Below are 17,092 nucleotides of genomic sequence, written 5' to 3'. Positions count from 1 at the left end.
GGAGAGACAGTTTTTAACTAAAAGAAGAGAGATTTAGGTTAGATGTTAGGTAGAAATTCTGTACTCAGAGGGTGGTGAGGCCCTGGCACTGCTGCCCAGAGAGCTGCGGACGCCCCATCCATGGCAGTTCCCAAGGCCATGGGTGGGCCCTGGGCAGCCCCAAAAGAAGGTGTCCCCATGGCAGGGGTTGGGACTGGGTGAGCTTGAAGGTCCCTTCCAACCCAAATCATTCAACAAATCCATGAGATGAAAACACAGGGAGTTCTGAGGAGCACTACTGTTCGCCCTGCAACAGCTTCCTGCAACTCTGCTCTGTCTGCAATCTTTCAGTGTTTCCCACTTCCTACAGCTGGCTGCCCTCAAGAAACACACAGCGAAGGAGCACACTCACTTATGCTGCAATAAAGAAAAACTTCATGAAACTCAACCACTGACCACTTACATGACCACTAAACATATCTTGCCTTGCTACACGAGGGTTTCTTCTATGCCCCAACAATGGCAATGTATGGATCTGGATGGCAAGCCCAATAAACTTCCACAAATTCCTATTTACAGCATCCATTCTTTGCCAAGAGCCACATTCCTGCTGTGCAGAAGTTATGCATTTAAAGGGCTTAGAAACACAGAGCACATCACAGGAGGATGTCTCTCCCCTTGCCCCCTTCCCACTCCTCCCATTCCAGTTCCATGGGCAGAAGTTCCATTCCACAGCCCCCATAGAGAAGCACAGAATGTACCAAGTTGAAAGGAACTCACAAGGAACATAGAATCATAGAATCATGGAATGGCCTGGGTTGAAAAGGCCCACAGTGCTCATCCAGTTCCAACCCCCTGCTGTGTGCAGGTCACCAACCAGCAGCCCAGGCTGCCCAGAGCCACATCCAGCCTGGCCTTGAATGCCTGCAGGGATGGGGCATCACAGCTTCCTTGGGCAACCTGTGCCAGTGCCTCACCACCCTCTGGGGGAAAAACTTCCTCCTAAGATCCAACCTAAACCTCCCCTGTCTCAGTTTAAAACCATTCCCCCTTGTCCCATCACCACCCACCCTCACAAACAGCCGTTCCCCCTCCTGTTTCTACGCTCCCTTCAAGTACTGGAAGGCCACAATGAGGTCTCCTTGGATCCTTCTCTTCTCCAAGCTAAACAAGCCCAGTTCCCTCAACCTTTCCTCACAGCAGAGCTGCTCCAGCCCTCTGCTCATCTCATGCCCTCCTCTGGACCCGTTCCATGAGCTCCACGTCCTTCCTGTACTGGGGGCCAACACAGAGTCCAACTCCTGGATACCAATTACCTGTCCATAGCACGTCATCTGCTCAGTTTTATATTTATTTTCAAACCTCATCCAGATCTTGAATGACCTTTTCCCGCGCATTGATTTCCTCTGTTGCTCTTTCATTTGGGTAATTATGGGTTTTGAAATGCCCATTCAGATTTTCATTGAGTTTGCTGTAGGATTTTGTTAATCCTTCCACTCGAAGCCTGCGGTTTTCCCGATTTTCTGCCTCCAGACCGCTTCCTATTAGAGCTGCCACAGCCATAGAGCTCCTCTGAATACGTCCCTGTTGCTCTCAGAATTTTATTCTGATATCTTAATAAAAGATTTTCCCTTCATTTGTTATACATTCTGGGAGACACAGGAACTGCTCGACCGTATAAATCCAAAGCTAAAAGACATACGATCCATCTGATATACTGTTACTTTGTTATTAAAATTTGCTAATTAGTTTGCCTTTCCGCTCTTCACACTTGGGCTTAAGACAGCAGAGAATTTCCCCACAGATAGGACTGGTCCCCTCTTAACAAACCATTCACGCTTCTAACAGGAGGATGCTTCCTCCCAGGTGACGTTTGGATACGAACTGTAACAAGCAACGGGGCAATTTTCCTTTGATTCTGAATTTCATTTTAACTTCTCAAAATATATTTTAATATACATACCGCAGCTCATCTGTAGCTGGGATTTGTGATGGCTCCATTAAACAAATGTATGCCTTTCATTGTATAAAAAACAAGGTAAAGGGAGCACATTAAAGCCGGGGCTTTATGGACCTCGGGAGACTATGGAAATCTGCAAGGGGAGGCTGAGGTCCTCAAGGAAATGAAAGCAAAAAGCACTGATGAGGAGTTTGCAATAACACCTGTGCCTCTCTGCAACAGCCTCTAACTCAGCATTCTCAAAGAGAAGCAAATATCAGGAAGAGAGCAAGTGATGGGAATATACAGAGAAATAGGTTATTTGAAAAGCATTGGTTACCTTCTCACCTGCAGGCAAGAGTTCCAGTGAATGGGCTACAGAAGTGCCAAAGCCCCAGCTGAGAGCCATCCCACTGCACTGCTGAAGCCAGCAATTTCTCCACGCTCTCTGTGGATGCTGAATTCCACCTCGTGTTGGACACAGCCAGCAGCACGCCTGGATTTGCTAAGCATCATCCGAAGGGCAAGGACAGCACACGGCAGAGGAACGCGCAGCAAGGAGGAACAGAATTCACATTTGCATCCCTAATCACCAGGATTCCATGGGCGGTGTGCCCCTACCACTCGTCTGTCAGGAAAATTATTTACCAGCATTTCTGGTTCTTGGAACGTACGACTGCAGATGACGCCACTGTCTCAGCTCCCAACCTGACTCACCGGTAAATAACCACCACTGAAACCCATACTTGGGCAGAACGGCCAGGAAATGCTTCACATTTTGGCCCCTTCTCCCACCTCCTCCACACGGATGCAGCAGCTCCCTGCAATTTGAAAGAAGGTGTGATGGCAGCGTGAGTGCCTGAGCGTTTTCAGTGCAACCCTTCTGCTGCAAACAGCAGAAGCAGAACTGGGCACTGAGCACAGCGTATGCAAGCAGCTCGTCAAGGAAGTAAAAACAACAGAGAAACTCTTCTCGCTTGTTGTCAGCCAAGCAGTGGGCTTGGGGTTTTGTGTTCATCTTTTGAAAGTTTACCAGAAACAGATCTAACTCGCCCTGAATTATTGACAAGTGGTTACACAACTTACATCAGCGCTACAAAATGATTTTAGTGGTGAACGGGGGAAAAAAGAAAACAGCCTCTAACTGAAAGCACCAAGTACTCCTCACTGAGGGTTTAACTCTTTTCAAATTTTCCCCTTTCAAAGAAGGATCAAAAGCACCAAAACAAACACAAAGGCGCTTCTAAGCAGGTTTATTTGTTATTTCTTGAAGATAAAAGGATGCCTCTCCAGGTGTCCTGCTGCGCCACATCTTCCAGCAAAGCTGTTGCACAGAGCAAGGGGAGGGGAGGCATCCTGAAGGGCCTGTGCTCCCCTTCCATATATCCTCACCCCTTCCAACAGAGCCCAGAACCTACGAGTGACAAGAGAAAAGCTCTCCCATCTGCTCTGCCCTTGTGAAGTCCCAGCTGGAGTTCTGCATCCAGGCCTGGCGCTTCTACTACAGGAGAGATGCAGAGCTGTTGGAGCAGGCCCAGAGGAGGGCTGCAAGGATGATCAAAGAGCTGGAGCATCTCTCCTATGAAGACAGGCTGAGGGAGCTGGGCTTGTTCAGCTTGAAGAAGGGAAGGCTGCGAGGAGACCTCATTGTGGCCTTCCAGGACCCGAAGGGAGCTTGCGAGCAGGAAGGGGACTGATATTTTACATGGTCTGATAGAGATAGGACAAGTGGAGATTCAGATTAGATGTTAGGAGCAAATTCTTTACCCAGAGGGCGGTGAGGCTTCAGCACTGCTGCCCAGAGCTGTGGGTGCCCCATCCCTTGAGGTGCTCAAGACCATGGATGGACCATGGGCAGCCTGAGCTGGTGGGGGGTACCCAGCCCAAGGCAGGGGAGTCAGAACTGAATGATTTTTAAGGCCCCTTCCAACCCAAGCCTTTCTATGATTCTCTGGTCTTTTCCTTAGACTCTTCCATGCTCAGCTCCACATGATCCAACCAATCACTGGGTAATGCTGGAACAGGAGCAAAGCAGAACTTCAAACAGAGAGAACTGGTCCCACACCAAAGAGGTGCCCTTGAGAGTGTCAGTGACGTAGCTAACAGCACCAACAAAGAGCTACCAGAATAGCTGAAACAATGGGAGAAAATAAATCGGTACCGCTTTATAACCTTCTATCCACAGGAAGGGCTTGTGCAGCAAATACTGCATTAGGCAAAGAACAGCAAATCGTTAAGCCCTGAAAACTCACAGGCTCACTTGAGTGTGGTTTTCAATTAAATGATACATCATCTTTGTTGCCCAGGAAGCAGAGATTCCTTGAGGGCAGCAGAGAACCCAGCAGACTAAAAAGCCATTAAGATGCCCGGCATCATTTCCCGTCCCTGCTGGATGCTGACTGTGATCCCATTCAGCCCGTGCACCAGTGTGTTTCAGCCTACAGAGGGGAGGGGAATCAACTCTTTGAAAGACGGGAATCAACTCTTTGAAAGGGTTGATATGTGTAGGACGAGGGGAAATGGTTTTCAGTTGAAGGAGGGGAGATTTAGGTCGGACATCAGGGGGAAATTCTCTACCCAGAGAGTGGTGAGCTACTGGAACAGGCTGCCCAGAGAGGCTGTGGATGCCCCATCCCTGGAGGTGTTCAACGCCAGGTTGGATGGGGCCCTGGGCAGCCTGGTTTAGCATTAAACGTGGAGGTTGGTGGCCCTGCATGTGGCAGGGGGTTGGAGATTCATGATCCTTGAGGTCCCTTCCAACCCTGGCCATTCTGTGATTCTGTGTCTCCAGCCCATCCCCTCAGCACTGCTGGCCCTATCTGCACGAGGGACCATGAGTTGAGCTTCACAGACCACCAAGAAGGATATATATTTGTATGGAGGCTGCAGTGATGCACAGGTCACAGTGAGCTGATGGCTGCAGAAGTGGCTCCAGCATGGGGTGATGCTCCCATTGCAGCACTGTGTGCAAAAGGGACCCTGGCTGGGACTTCGTGACATCAGTGGTGACAGCAACACGACGGTGACATCGCAGGCCTAGACAGGGCTCTGCAGTAGGTGTGTGAGCATAGCCAAAGAACTACCTGGGTCTGAGCAAAAACTGTACGATGACAAACCCCTTACTTAGACATGAGGCACTGGCACAGGTTGCCCAGAGAGGTGATGGTGCCCCATCCCTGCAGACACCCAGTATCAGGTTGGATGGGGCTCTGAGCACCGATGGAGCTGTGGGTGTCCCTGCTTGCTGCATACAGTGGCACCAGATGGCCTTTAAAGGTCCCTTTCAAGTCAAATGATTCTATGATTGTAAGTTTAAATGTTTTCTTTGTACCTCTTCTATGAGATAAGTGTCCCAAATACTTCCTGTGTAAATACAGCACCCAACCACTGGGTGCTGGAATTGGATGATCATTAAGGTCCCTCCCAACCCAAGCCATCCTATCACTTACAAGTGAAAACAAGAGCACCTGACAGCATTTTAGGATTTTAAGAAAGGAACAGAAAAAGCCCTCAGATGTGAAACCACAACCAGCTCCCATAACAACACCATTCTCTCTTCACTTCTTACAGAGGAGCCAAAGTCACCAGCAGACACCTCAAATCCCATGAACTCATTCCTGAAAGCTTTTGTCTGCAGCACTGCTCAGACACCTCTGCAACAGGTACCACAAACAGCCAGCAACAGGGACAAACCTGGGAGCTGCTCTTTCCACAGGGCTGCAAACATCCCTGTTTCCATCAGCAAGGCTCAAACAACATCCCTCTCTGAACCTACCCAGAAAGGAGAGTGCTGTTGCTGCTGGCTCTGCCATCACCCTCCAGTTCCCAATGGTAACCAGAGGCTGCTTCTCCTGCAAACATCTCACCAGAGAGATGCTTTGTGAAGTGTTGCAACGCTTGAAAACCTTGTTAACAGCAGGAAATCTATTTAAAGTGGAATGAATATGATCATTAAGGAATAAAGAGGGAGTTTCAACACGGCAAAGACCTAGGGCTAGGGCGGGGAGGCAGTGGCTCCACTAGCATATTTACAGTTTTACATCTCAAAGTCCCATCTCAGGATAATGGGAAAGGGAACTCCAGCAGATCAAACTAACTTAATACAAAGCCAAAATGTCCATTTGCTAGAGGAAAGAATGAAATTCAACACTGTAGGTAGGGGAAAAAAGAGAAAAGGCAACGGATGGGAGGTGCCAGGTGGGACGAAGGCTGTGATCCCCGCACAGATAATTCCAGGGGCTATATTGTCAGCCCCTAAATTAGGGGAAATCCAGAGCACCTCAATTACAATCCACCTGGAGCCCTTCCTCCCCACAGCACACCCCACAAATGGGAATTTAGCCTTTCCCCTGGCTGGGCTGCAGCTGCTATGCTGATGCTCAGAGCTGTCTCAGCTCAAGCACGCATTGTTTGTTCTCAGTGTTTGGGGATGTAGCTGGGGGAAAAAAGGGAAAAAAGCAGAGGCAACCCACCCCTACAAACCGAGCTGCAAGGTCACCCTGCCACAGGCTGGATCTGCTCAGGTGCTGGAGAGAAAAATAAAGAAATCTCAAGAGCAGCAGGAGCTCCGGTTTTTTGTTTGCTTGCGATATGGCTGCCCCACTTCCAATCAAAAAGTACCTGTTATGTACAGAGGGAAAGGTGAGCTTTTTGTGGCAAAAAATCCTGAATTCACCTGTTTGTTAATCAGGTGAGTTCACCAGCTTAGCTTAATCATTAACCAGAAGCAGTGCTCCTAGTGTTGGCTCCTCGATGTTTAAGAGTGTGGGGACTGATGGTGACAATGTGTGACACCAACACGATGACACTGTCACAGCCAAGCCTAATTCCTGCCACTGTTCCACCCCAGAGAGGCAGTCAAGCACAGGACCGCTTTCTGCTTTCCACTGCTCTCCAGCCAAACCCAGGTCCCACTCCAAAGCAATAGCAGCTCACTCAGAGGAGAATTACGGTACCAGCAATATAAAAGTCCATCAGATAAAAGCAGCCATAGTGATGCATGTCATTTCTGCACTAGTTAGAGCCAACTGCCCGGTGCAATTCACAGGATTCCCACTCCTGGTCTATACAGGAACAAGCACTCCCAGCTGTGCAGGGGAGAAGCTGTGGACCCACAGCCATACAGCAGCTGCAGCCAGCCCAGCCTCTAACTGCCTCTTGCTTTTACCATTCTGTTCATTTCTATATATATATTCTATTGTCTTTCCAAATTACCGTTCCATTACAACAATTTTCCTTGAAGATATTGCTGGCTGTGGGCAAACCACAGGAGTGTTCAGGTTGTTACATGCATCAACTAGTTAAGTGCCACGAGGACGCTGAGCGCACACTTCTTGCTCTCCAAGTTGCATTAATCCTCACCGTAACACACTCTGATCTCCCAGGTTTGGGGCTTATAGAATCCTCAAGTTCTGGACTCAGCTCACCTGATCAGAAGCCATGAGCACCACAAGCCACCTCGCAATGTAACCCTTGCACACCTCTTCAGCACAAACCCTCCGCATACCACTCTGTCACCACAGCAAATTAGCTATTCCATTTTGCAAAACATAGTGAGAAAGCACAGTTGATTAGGGCAGTAATTGCATCTTTATGAGCTTTTAAAGCAACTCTCGTAGCCAAGAACGCAAGCTAGACTGACTGCACATCTCATGTATGGAAAATAACCCAGGGAAAGCCAAGGACAGAGAGAAACGGTGACTTTTGCTTTCAGCATTGTCAGTAATTAATTCCACATGAAGAGGTGCTCCAGCACAAGCCACCCCCGTGACGAGTTGAAACCATTTTTTGCCAGAGGAAAGAAAGAAACAAAGACCTGGAACCTTACCTCTATCTTCCAGAGGTGAAAGATGGTTCATGGGAAAAACTGGGCTCTTCAGGTGATTAAACAGCAAACCAACAGGGTCCTACGGCTTCAGCACACGCGGGCATCGGCCGGCCATGGGCAGTCTTCACATGAACTCTTCTGATAGGGGCCCAGCACCAATTCCCGAATCCTGCCAAGGAAAAGACAGTTTGTCTGCATCATCTCTCAAGGAATTGACAAGGTGCAATTTTAAGTGGGAAAACAGCAGAGTTAAGGTCAACTACTAATTTGCAGCAGCGTCGCTAATGGCTCGTTGACCTCAACGCTGTAAACTGTGAAGGGTTTTCATTACTATTATTATTTCTTTGTAAAAGAATTCGTCAAGGTTCCTCACCCTGCAAGTTACTGGGGGGAAATAAAATAAATGAGAGCTGAGCACTCTGTATCCATCGTTCTCCCCTCCCTCTTTGCCAACGCCACTCCTAAGGAGTAACGATTACCCTCCAGAAAAACGCACGCATCTCGGAGCGAGACAGCATCTATGCAACGAGGAGATAAAAACGAGCACCACGAAATTACAGTTTGGTGTTTACAGGCAGACCACCACCGAACTCATAAAACACAGAGATAATGAGATCGCTCGGTGCCTCACAAAGGATGGTAAATTGCTGCTGTTACTAAGCTTTGAGCTAGATCCGGATCAAGGGGATTTCTCAAGTCCCTCCTCTTCCGCAGACCTGCGGCATCGCCTTCGATAGCGACGCAGCCTCCGAACCCGAGATGAACATAAATAATTATTTCCCTCCCGAAGCACACGTGCCATGAAGAGGTATCAAGATGTTCATTTGCTTCTGCTATCCTCTCTCCTGTGAGCAGCACCAGTCTGTGCCTTGTTCCTCTCCATCCGAACGCTGGTTATTTCAACACAGCCGTGCTACTTGGCTGAAAAGTAAAACTGTACTCTTCGTATTACTAAGTACTGCCTGGATTCTCATGAAAAGTCATTTAAAAACAACTACAGAGATGAGCTTTAGAAAATGGTTTCCAAGCCCCTCCATGCATTGCAGGTTCTACAGCCAAGCTCACTCCTTGCACAGCCATCAATGAGACACAAGTCACAGTAGTGCCCTGCAACTTTTCTTGGAAGCATCCACTAAGATGCAATCAATCTTCATTAAGGCTGAAAGAGCTGGGCTTGTTCAGCCTGAAGAAGAGAAGGCTGCAGGGTGACTCCACTGCAAACTTTCAGTACCTAAAGGGAGTCTGCAAACAGGAGGGGAGTAAACTCTTTAATAGGGCAGATAATGGAAGGACAAGGGGAAATGGTTTGAAGTTGAAGGAGGGAAGATTTAGGTTGGATGTCAGGGGGAAGTTCTTTACTGTGAGAGTGGTGAGGTGCTGGAACAGTTGCCCAGAGAGGCTGTGGATGCCCCGTCCATCCCTGGAGGTGTTCAAGGCCAGGTTGGATGGGGCCCTGGGCAGCCTGGTCTAGTATTGGATATGGAGGTTGGCAGCCCTGCATGCATCAAGGGAGTTGGAGTTCATGATCCTTGAGGTCCCTTCCAACCCAAGCCATTCTATGATTAGTAACCTCAGACACCTCGGAGCCAATAGGAAACTCAAGTGCATAACTGTAGGGACCCTCTGCAGTCCAGAAGCAGTAGGTGCACATGTTCCCAATGGAGATATCCTATGGGCACACAGCCCCATGGACCATGGACATGCAGCCCCTACAGGAGATGCTGTCCCAATGGAGATGCCCATGGTCAATCCATCATAAAAGCTGGCACAGAGCTGGCAGAAAACTCTTCTTTTTTTTTTTGTGGCCTTTTTTTATGACACCCAGCTCAGTTTACAGGACGGACAGACAAGCTGTGAGGCCAGGTGTAGGACTGGAAGAGGCAGCAGGCAGATCAGGTTTGGTCCCCGAGGAACCACCACTTTCAGAGTCTGCATTAGTGTGATAAATTACTTCCAAGGTATGGCTTTTTTCTTTCTCTCTCTCTCACAGGGTTACAGCATTACTAGGGTAAATTTAGGGCTCCAAATACGAGCACCTAAAGTGAGATGAGGAGAGAACAATCACTGCCTCAGACCCATTCCTCTCTTGCTATTACAAAAGAAATTACACGGATGCAGTCATTAGAATGCCATCCGTCATTAGCAACACAAGACTACTATATGTCACTCAGTGCAATTCAATCATGAAAAATCTAGGAGGCAAAAGGAGGGAGGACAAAGCCACAGGGAGGGGATGTCTGCTGAAACACCCAGCTCTGCACACACATGCACGGCAATGGGCACAAAATGGCACCCACAGTGCCATATGGCTCTGGCTCCCAGTCTAAAAGCTGGATAAAACCCACAGGAAACAATCTTGGAGTTCCTAAATAAGATACGTGGCTCAGCTCACCAATGAGATATGGTCCAGAAGAGGAAGGGAGCATTTTAATGGCAGACACAGGGATTCTGATGAAAGCCAGAAGTCAGCAGTGGACACAGTGGCATCATTTGTAACAACTAGATTTCTCATTAAGGCAAAACTTAAACCAACACCCTCCATCCTCAGCACGGTGGGAGGCCTTTTTCACCACCCTTAGGATAAACAGATGGGCTGATTCAATGGAGGGAGCTCTAAAATACAAAAAACCATGAATACATATGGAAATACTGAGAATGCCTTTCTAGATCCCTAGAGCGAGGTGTGTGGCTGGGGGAAAATCAGGCTCCTACTGATAAGAAGGGAGATTGTTCCTGTCTTATACCCACCTCAAGCTGCCTTTGATGAAACTGAAAGCAACTATCAGATTAGTATAGAGAGATATATGTGAGAGAGTCAATTGTTCCCATATTAAAATGTACCCGAAATGAAATGGTACAAAACAGCAAGAGAAGGAAGAACCACAGCACTGGTGGGTTTGAGTGTATCAAGTTATACTGCTTATCCAGGAGCAACAAATTTCAACAGCGGCTGAATTTGTGCAGCTACCAACAGTATTACAGGAACAGCAGAAGAACGCAATGAATATTGCTGTTTGTTCATTAAGAAAGAAAGCAGGTGGTATAGTCAAGCCACAGGATGATATAGAAACATCTTCTCCAAGTGGCATTTCAGGCAGATGTGAAACAACAGCTAACAGAGGTGGTCATTTTATGCTGGGAGATCTTTGTAGAATCCTCAGAGTTGAAAGGGACCCTTCAAGGCCATCTGGTCCAACCTCCTTGCAATGAACAGAGACACCAACAGCTTCATCAGCACTCAGCCCCATCCAGCCTGACCTTGGCTGTCTGCAGAGACGGGGCATCCACCGCCACTCTGGGCAGCCTGTATCCCAGGGACTTTGATGATCAGAGTTGCATAAGAAATCCTCTGAACCAGTCAACCACTGCTCAGCAAGAGTTAATTTGAAGATTTGAGAACACAAAGACACGCTGTTGTACCAAGATTTTAAACACCAGGAGGACAACCAGGCAACAAGGAGCATTCAGTGCAGCTCACATCACAAGGAAGACGATGGATGAGCTGCTATAAACTCTGATTAGGAATCACAGGAAGCAAATAACTGATGTTTATCAACACAGATCAGTTCGGTGTGTTTTTATCAGGACTGCAAGACTGCCTGCAAACCCTAACAGCTCTGATGCAACGTACTTGGAGTTCTGTAAATCATTTAACTTTGCAAAGTACCATTTCCAAAGTAACTGGAATTGCATTACGTAACACGGAATACATTAAATAGATTAATAATTGGCCAAGTAACAAGTCATAAAATAGAACCAGATCATCATTAATCAGGTGCTCGGGCTGAAATCCCAGAGGAATCAGCCCTTGTGCCCTACATTACTCATGTTCCCACAGGCCAGGAGCAAAAGCCACTGCATCTCCAATTCACGCTGGCTCCTACAGCTGCAAGTAAAAGACACAACATCTGCATCCTTCACCAAAGTGACTGACTTGTTGGACTGGATGATCTTGAAGGTCTTTTCCAACATTGGTGATTCTCTGACTACAAACAAAGGCCTTGCACATCTTTATCATGATGTTCAAACTTGCAGTTAGGGCCAGATCCCCCCTCTCCAAGCCAGATGAGCTGTAGCAGAGAAAGGATGCAAGGGTAGCTCCATGCTAGCAGCTGCTTGCTTGGTGCAAGAATGAGGGAGCAGCAACTGAAAGTAGCAGGTGTCAAGTCCAAACCCAAACAAGAGGCAACAGTTTCCTCACACATGACCCAGCACTGCCGTGCAGCTCCCTGCCAAAAGATGCTGTGCAAACTGCAAGTGTGTGAGAGTACAGGGAGGACTGATGAGGCACACAGCAAAGATCCACCGGCGGGGAGCAGCGGGATGGAAATCATCTCCGGCTGAGAGAGTCCTGGAGGTGTTAAACGATCGGGGGCCGGAGAGCTGGGGAAGTGTCAGACAGCTCTCACGTCCCTGTGGAGGCTGCACTTTTGGAAAGAGGCTATCTGTTAATGCAGAGCTGCTATTTGCTGCAAACATCTTGCAAAGAAGTAACTTTGGGGAAAAACCACTGTGACGGTGGAGAAGTGAGTGCATACAGCTCCCCAGTGCAGCTCCCTTTGGCAGCAGCACACAAAGCCCTAGCAAAGCAGTGGCACACAGTGAGGCACTGGCACAGGTCACTCTGAGAGTAGCCGATGTCCCTGCAGACAGACAAGGTCAGGCTGGATTGAGCACTGATGGAGCTGTGTGTCCCTGCTCAGTGCAGGAGTTGGACCACAGATGGGTGCCTTCCAATTCAACCAATTCCATGATGCCACAGTTCTGTGCTGTTGGACCAACGTGAATGCCTCCTTTTAGGGGTATTTAGGACGCTCAGGCAGCAGCCTGAAGGCAATGCTAATTCCCACTGTTTTCCCCGTGAACGTACTCACTTTCAGGTGCCCTTTAAATTGGATTTTCTTCACAACACATAAATGCTTTTATGCATCTGGAAAGCCTCTTTTTCTCCTTATCTAATTTTTCATGTGCCACTGCCTGATTTATACCCAATACCAAATAAGTATTGCAGGAGATGGAGAGAAAAACCATTTTGCAAGAGGGCTGAATCCATTTGCCAGTTAACTGTCACAAATTAAAAGGTCAGAAAAACAATGGCTGTATTTGGAAAGAATAATTTTACACAACTAAGGCGGCAACAACAACAACAAAAAATATATTAACTTTGTTCCAGTAAAGTGAGCTGTCTTATCTGCCCATGAGGAAGTTTAATAAACAGCTTTCTGTACTTGTAAGGTTTTTGAACGCGTGCCAGGCTGTGCAGGGATCTCGCTTGCCCTAGCTGCAACTGCAGGGCTTTAAATGAAAAGCAGAAAGTGTAAAATGTGTTTTAAAAGAAATCTGAAGAAGAAATGGATTGGCTTTGTTAGTTTAGCCAAATCAATAACGACGGGCAATGTTATTACTCAAGTTACATCTGCAGATTGCTCCTGCTGTTACAACCCAGACCCAGGAACTGATCTGATCCCAGAGAACCAGGCGCTCCCACGAGCCCAGCACATGGCACAGCTCAAACCACCAGCCCTGCACAACTGGGGCTGGCTGCAGTGGAAGCTCTTTACTCAAAGGGCAGTGCTGCTGCCCACAGAGCTGTGAGCGCCCCCAGCCTCAGAGGAGCTCAGGGTCAGGCTGGATGGATCCCTGGGCAGCCCGAGCTGGTAGGAGCATGGAAAATCTTCCAGCAGAACTCCACACCACTTGTGTGCCCATGAATGCTCACCTTGCCATAAAGCTGCTGCACTGCTGCTTTTCTTCTTTCACCCGCCTCATCGCAACGCAGGGCTCAGAGCTCCCAGTTTTTATCTTCATGCAAATCACAGTTGTTTTGAACCAGCTCAAGACTTCACAGGTGTTGCAAACCTGCAACAGCATTTTGCTGGCCGAATTCACCCAACTGGAAAGCTCTGAATCACAGAACCATAGAATATCCCAGGCTGGAAGGGTCATTGAGCCCAACCCCTATCCTCACACATCACCTCTCAAACCCAAACCCTATGCTGTGTCCCTGTGCTCCCAGAGCTCCAGAACTGGGGCTGTGCCTGCTGCCCTCTGGAGCTGCTCCATGCCCACCGCCCTCTGGGGCAGAACCTTCCCCTAACCCCCACCTCACCCTCCAGCACACCCAGCAGCACTCCGGTTTGCTCTTGAAACTGCAGAAATCTGGGCTATGAAATTCCTCCGGCGCTCCAAACTCCAAAGTGCCGACCGTGAGGAGTCAGAGAGCGGCGCTGGAGCTGCCTGACCACTGTGCAATGCAGGAACTGCACTAATTACTGCAGAAAGCTGAGCTGGAGGCAGGCTGAAAGCAGAAGTGTGCCTGAAGGGGGGGGGGAAAGTCCCCCAACCAACAAAACCCAAAGCACGTTCCCATCCACGCAGCACCCAGCAGCCCGGGTGCCCATTTACTGCCTTTTGCTACTAACTGCCAAATTAGTCCACAGCTTGTTCCTGGTCCAAAGAACCACCAGATTTATGGCCAAGAACTCTCAAGTCATTAACTGCTTTAACTGCACACTTCATATTAGTTTTTAATAACTTCCTGATATAGATTAGATCAGACTTTCCTCCTCCCTCGCTGGCTGAATCAGCCCTGTGAGTTCAGCTATCACCCTGATTTTTGGAACAACTTCCACATTCCCAGAATATTCATTTTCTCTCATTAGGATGAAGCTGGTTGCCGGCCAAATACGCGCAAATAATTATTTACACAGCTTAATACCCTTGCATTGCTCAGGCTCCTCTTCCTCCAAACCCAACAGCTATCTCAACAAGATCCTACTGTCATTTGCAAACTATTTTGTCACCGATGCCAAAGGGTGATAACTGCTTGCCTTCCTGATGTCAGCTCGTTGGAAACGCTGAAATTGCACCTCGTTTCCAAAGGGCTATACTTAGAGCTATCTCTAAGTAATCCAGCAGAGATGATCTCGTACAGAAGAGAATAACTGGTCTGAAGAGCTCTGCAAATGCTAATTCCATGTGCTGCGAAGAAGGCGCATGTTTGAAAGTGGAATTTAAGCTGTCACAAGTTCCCCGTTCCAACAAAACCAGCTGCTACCACACTTTAAAAAATAAAAATCATTAATCAGAGTTCTCCTGCAAAGAACAACCTTCCTCTGAGCAACGTGGGCCTGACTTTTTGCTCTTTTCTATCTTTTTGTTTTAAATCTTTCTATTCAGTGGCAATGATTGCACATGGGGCTGCATGGGAACCACCGTGGCGCAGTTATCATAGAACCACAGAATGGCCTGGGTTGAAAAGGACCGCAATGATCATCATGTTTCAACCCCCTGCTGCGTGCAGAGTTGCCAACCAGCAGACCAGGCTGCCCAGCTATACCCACAGTGATGCTCAGACACCAAGTGATGTTGGACACTGACCTCCTCTAATAGCAACAGCTGTGCATTGGATCACAAGTATGCACTGCTGTTCTTTAAACTGTTTACTTTCTTCCTATTCCCTCGAATTAAAACAAACTTAATAACAAACATCATAGGACAGATGTTCTTGCCTTGCTTTCTTCCACAACCAAATGTAATTGAAAAAATAATTTGGAATTTCATCACACATATTATTTCATGAGGGCCTAGGTCACGCTGCACAATGGGAAAAACATGGATATACAGACAAAGTGTTTTACAATAAGAGTAGTGAAGCTCTGGCATAGGTTGCCCAGATTGGTGGTGGATGTCCCTGCAGACAGCCAAGGTCAGGCTGGATGGGCTCTAAGCACTGGTGGAGCTGTGGGTGTCCCTGTTCAGTGCAGGGAGTGGGACCAGGTGGCATTTAAAAGCCCCCTCCAACTCCAATGACTCTATGGTTCTGTGACTTTATAAATGCCATGGGAGTAGTTTCCCAGCAGGCATTCCCAGGTAGATCCCCTTCTCACATCATCTCCAGAGGGAGCAACAAAGCACAGAGGTGTCCTCAGCCAACACCAACAATGCAAACGCATCGTTTGCACATTCAGCAACCTTCTGTGCGTGCAAAAAGATGTAACTCACACCAAACCAATGGCTTCATCCAGCAGAAGTCATGGTGGAAGCTATGTAAACCCAACTGGAAGAGGCAAAGTGCTCTGAGACAGGGGAGGTTTAGGTTGGATATGAGGAGGAAGTTTTTCCCCAGAGGGTGGTGAGGCACTGAACAGGTTGCCCAAGGAGGCTGTGGATGCCCCATCCCTGCAGGCATTCAAGGCCAGGCTGGATGTGGCTCTGGGCAGCCTGGGCTGCTGGTTGGTGACCTGCACACAGCAGGGGGTTGGAACTGGATGAGCACTGTGGGCCTTTGCAACCCAGGCCATTCTATGATTCTGTGAAGTGGACACATCTCTATGGGATCAACATCCCTGTCCATGGCCTTATGATTTCTGATCTGTATCTCATCATCTTAATTGAATCCAAACTGTGGCAGAGCTCGTTATATCCAAAAGCAATTTAGAGGTTGCGAGAAAGCTGACTCAAAAGGCTTCGCTAAGAAGCAAAGCCGACGAAATAATTCTAGGATGTTCTCTGACACTTCTTAAGTGTCGTGCCTTAATGATTCAATATATTGGGATGATGAAGGGGAAAAAAGAAATAAAGATGACTTTCAGTAACAACCGGCACTCCAAGATGTGAAAAGCTGCACGGCTCTCTGTGCCCCCATTACTCAGATCTGAGATTATTATACAATGCAGATAGCTCAGATAAACAGACTGGGTATGAGCTCAGGAGCACCGTGCTGACTCTAATCCCTGACTGCCGATTAAATAACACAAAGCACATTAATACTACAGAAACAATTATGCTGGGACCGTAATGCCATATATTAAGGAATCGCACAATTCCACGCATGCAGAATGTAGGGACAGGGAGTTATGACTACAGAAAGTAAGTTCAGTAGTAAAGAGGTAATTGTCAGAATTCTAATGAGTTAAAAAATTGAAAAAATACAAAAAACAAAAAGCAAAACCTTCATCACTGCTAAGTTCCTTCGCATTAAAACACAATAGTGTGCAAGCAGTTTAAAATGCATGTTTACCCTTAATTATTTCAGTACAGCACTTGGGGAAAAAAAAAAAGCTGAGATTTTATCAAAAGCCAAATTACTTAAAGCTGTAAGAATGTTTCTAGAAGGCTTCCAGGTAAGGAACAAGGCTGGGAAGCAGCTCCTGCCTTGTGCTGTACCAGAGGCTGAGGGAGGGCACAGAGCCCAGGCTTTGCAGACAGGGTGCTCATCAGCCTGGTGCCTCGCTGCTGCTTTAGATTTAAAGGTTTATCTTTAATAAAGAGAACAGAGAACCTGTGTTTGTACAGAAGAGCTGTTGTTAAGTGGAAAGCTTCACACAGAATCACAGAATGGCTTG

The 17,092-nt window shown here is 47.7% G+C and overlaps 1 protein-coding gene across 5 annotated transcripts in view; it reads right to left on the bottom strand.

Moving 5' to 3' along the window:
• NCOA1 (nuclear receptor coactivator 1) overlaps positions 1-17,092 on the bottom strand; it is a 155,951-nt gene that overhangs the window by 100,806 nt on the left and 38,053 nt on the right. For all 5 annotated transcript variants that reach the window (XM_052690926.1, XM_052690919.1, XM_052690946.1 and 2 more), the window contains exon 2: positions 7,746-7,914. The gene's annotated coding sequence lies outside the window, so the exon portion shown is untranslated. The remainder of the gene's footprint in view (positions 1-7,745; positions 7,915-17,092) is intronic.

Source organism: Tympanuchus pallidicinctus, unplaced genomic scaffold, assembly GCF_026119805.1.
Source record: "Tympanuchus pallidicinctus isolate F22 unplaced genomic scaffold, pur_lepc_1.0 scaffold1, whole genome shotgun sequence".
In the NCBI taxonomy this organism is placed as follows: domain Eukaryota; kingdom Metazoa; phylum Chordata; class Aves; order Galliformes; family Phasianidae; genus Tympanuchus; species Tympanuchus pallidicinctus.
The sequence above is the reverse complement of the archived record's forward strand: the minus strand, read 5'-3'. Positions and strand labels throughout refer to the sequence as shown.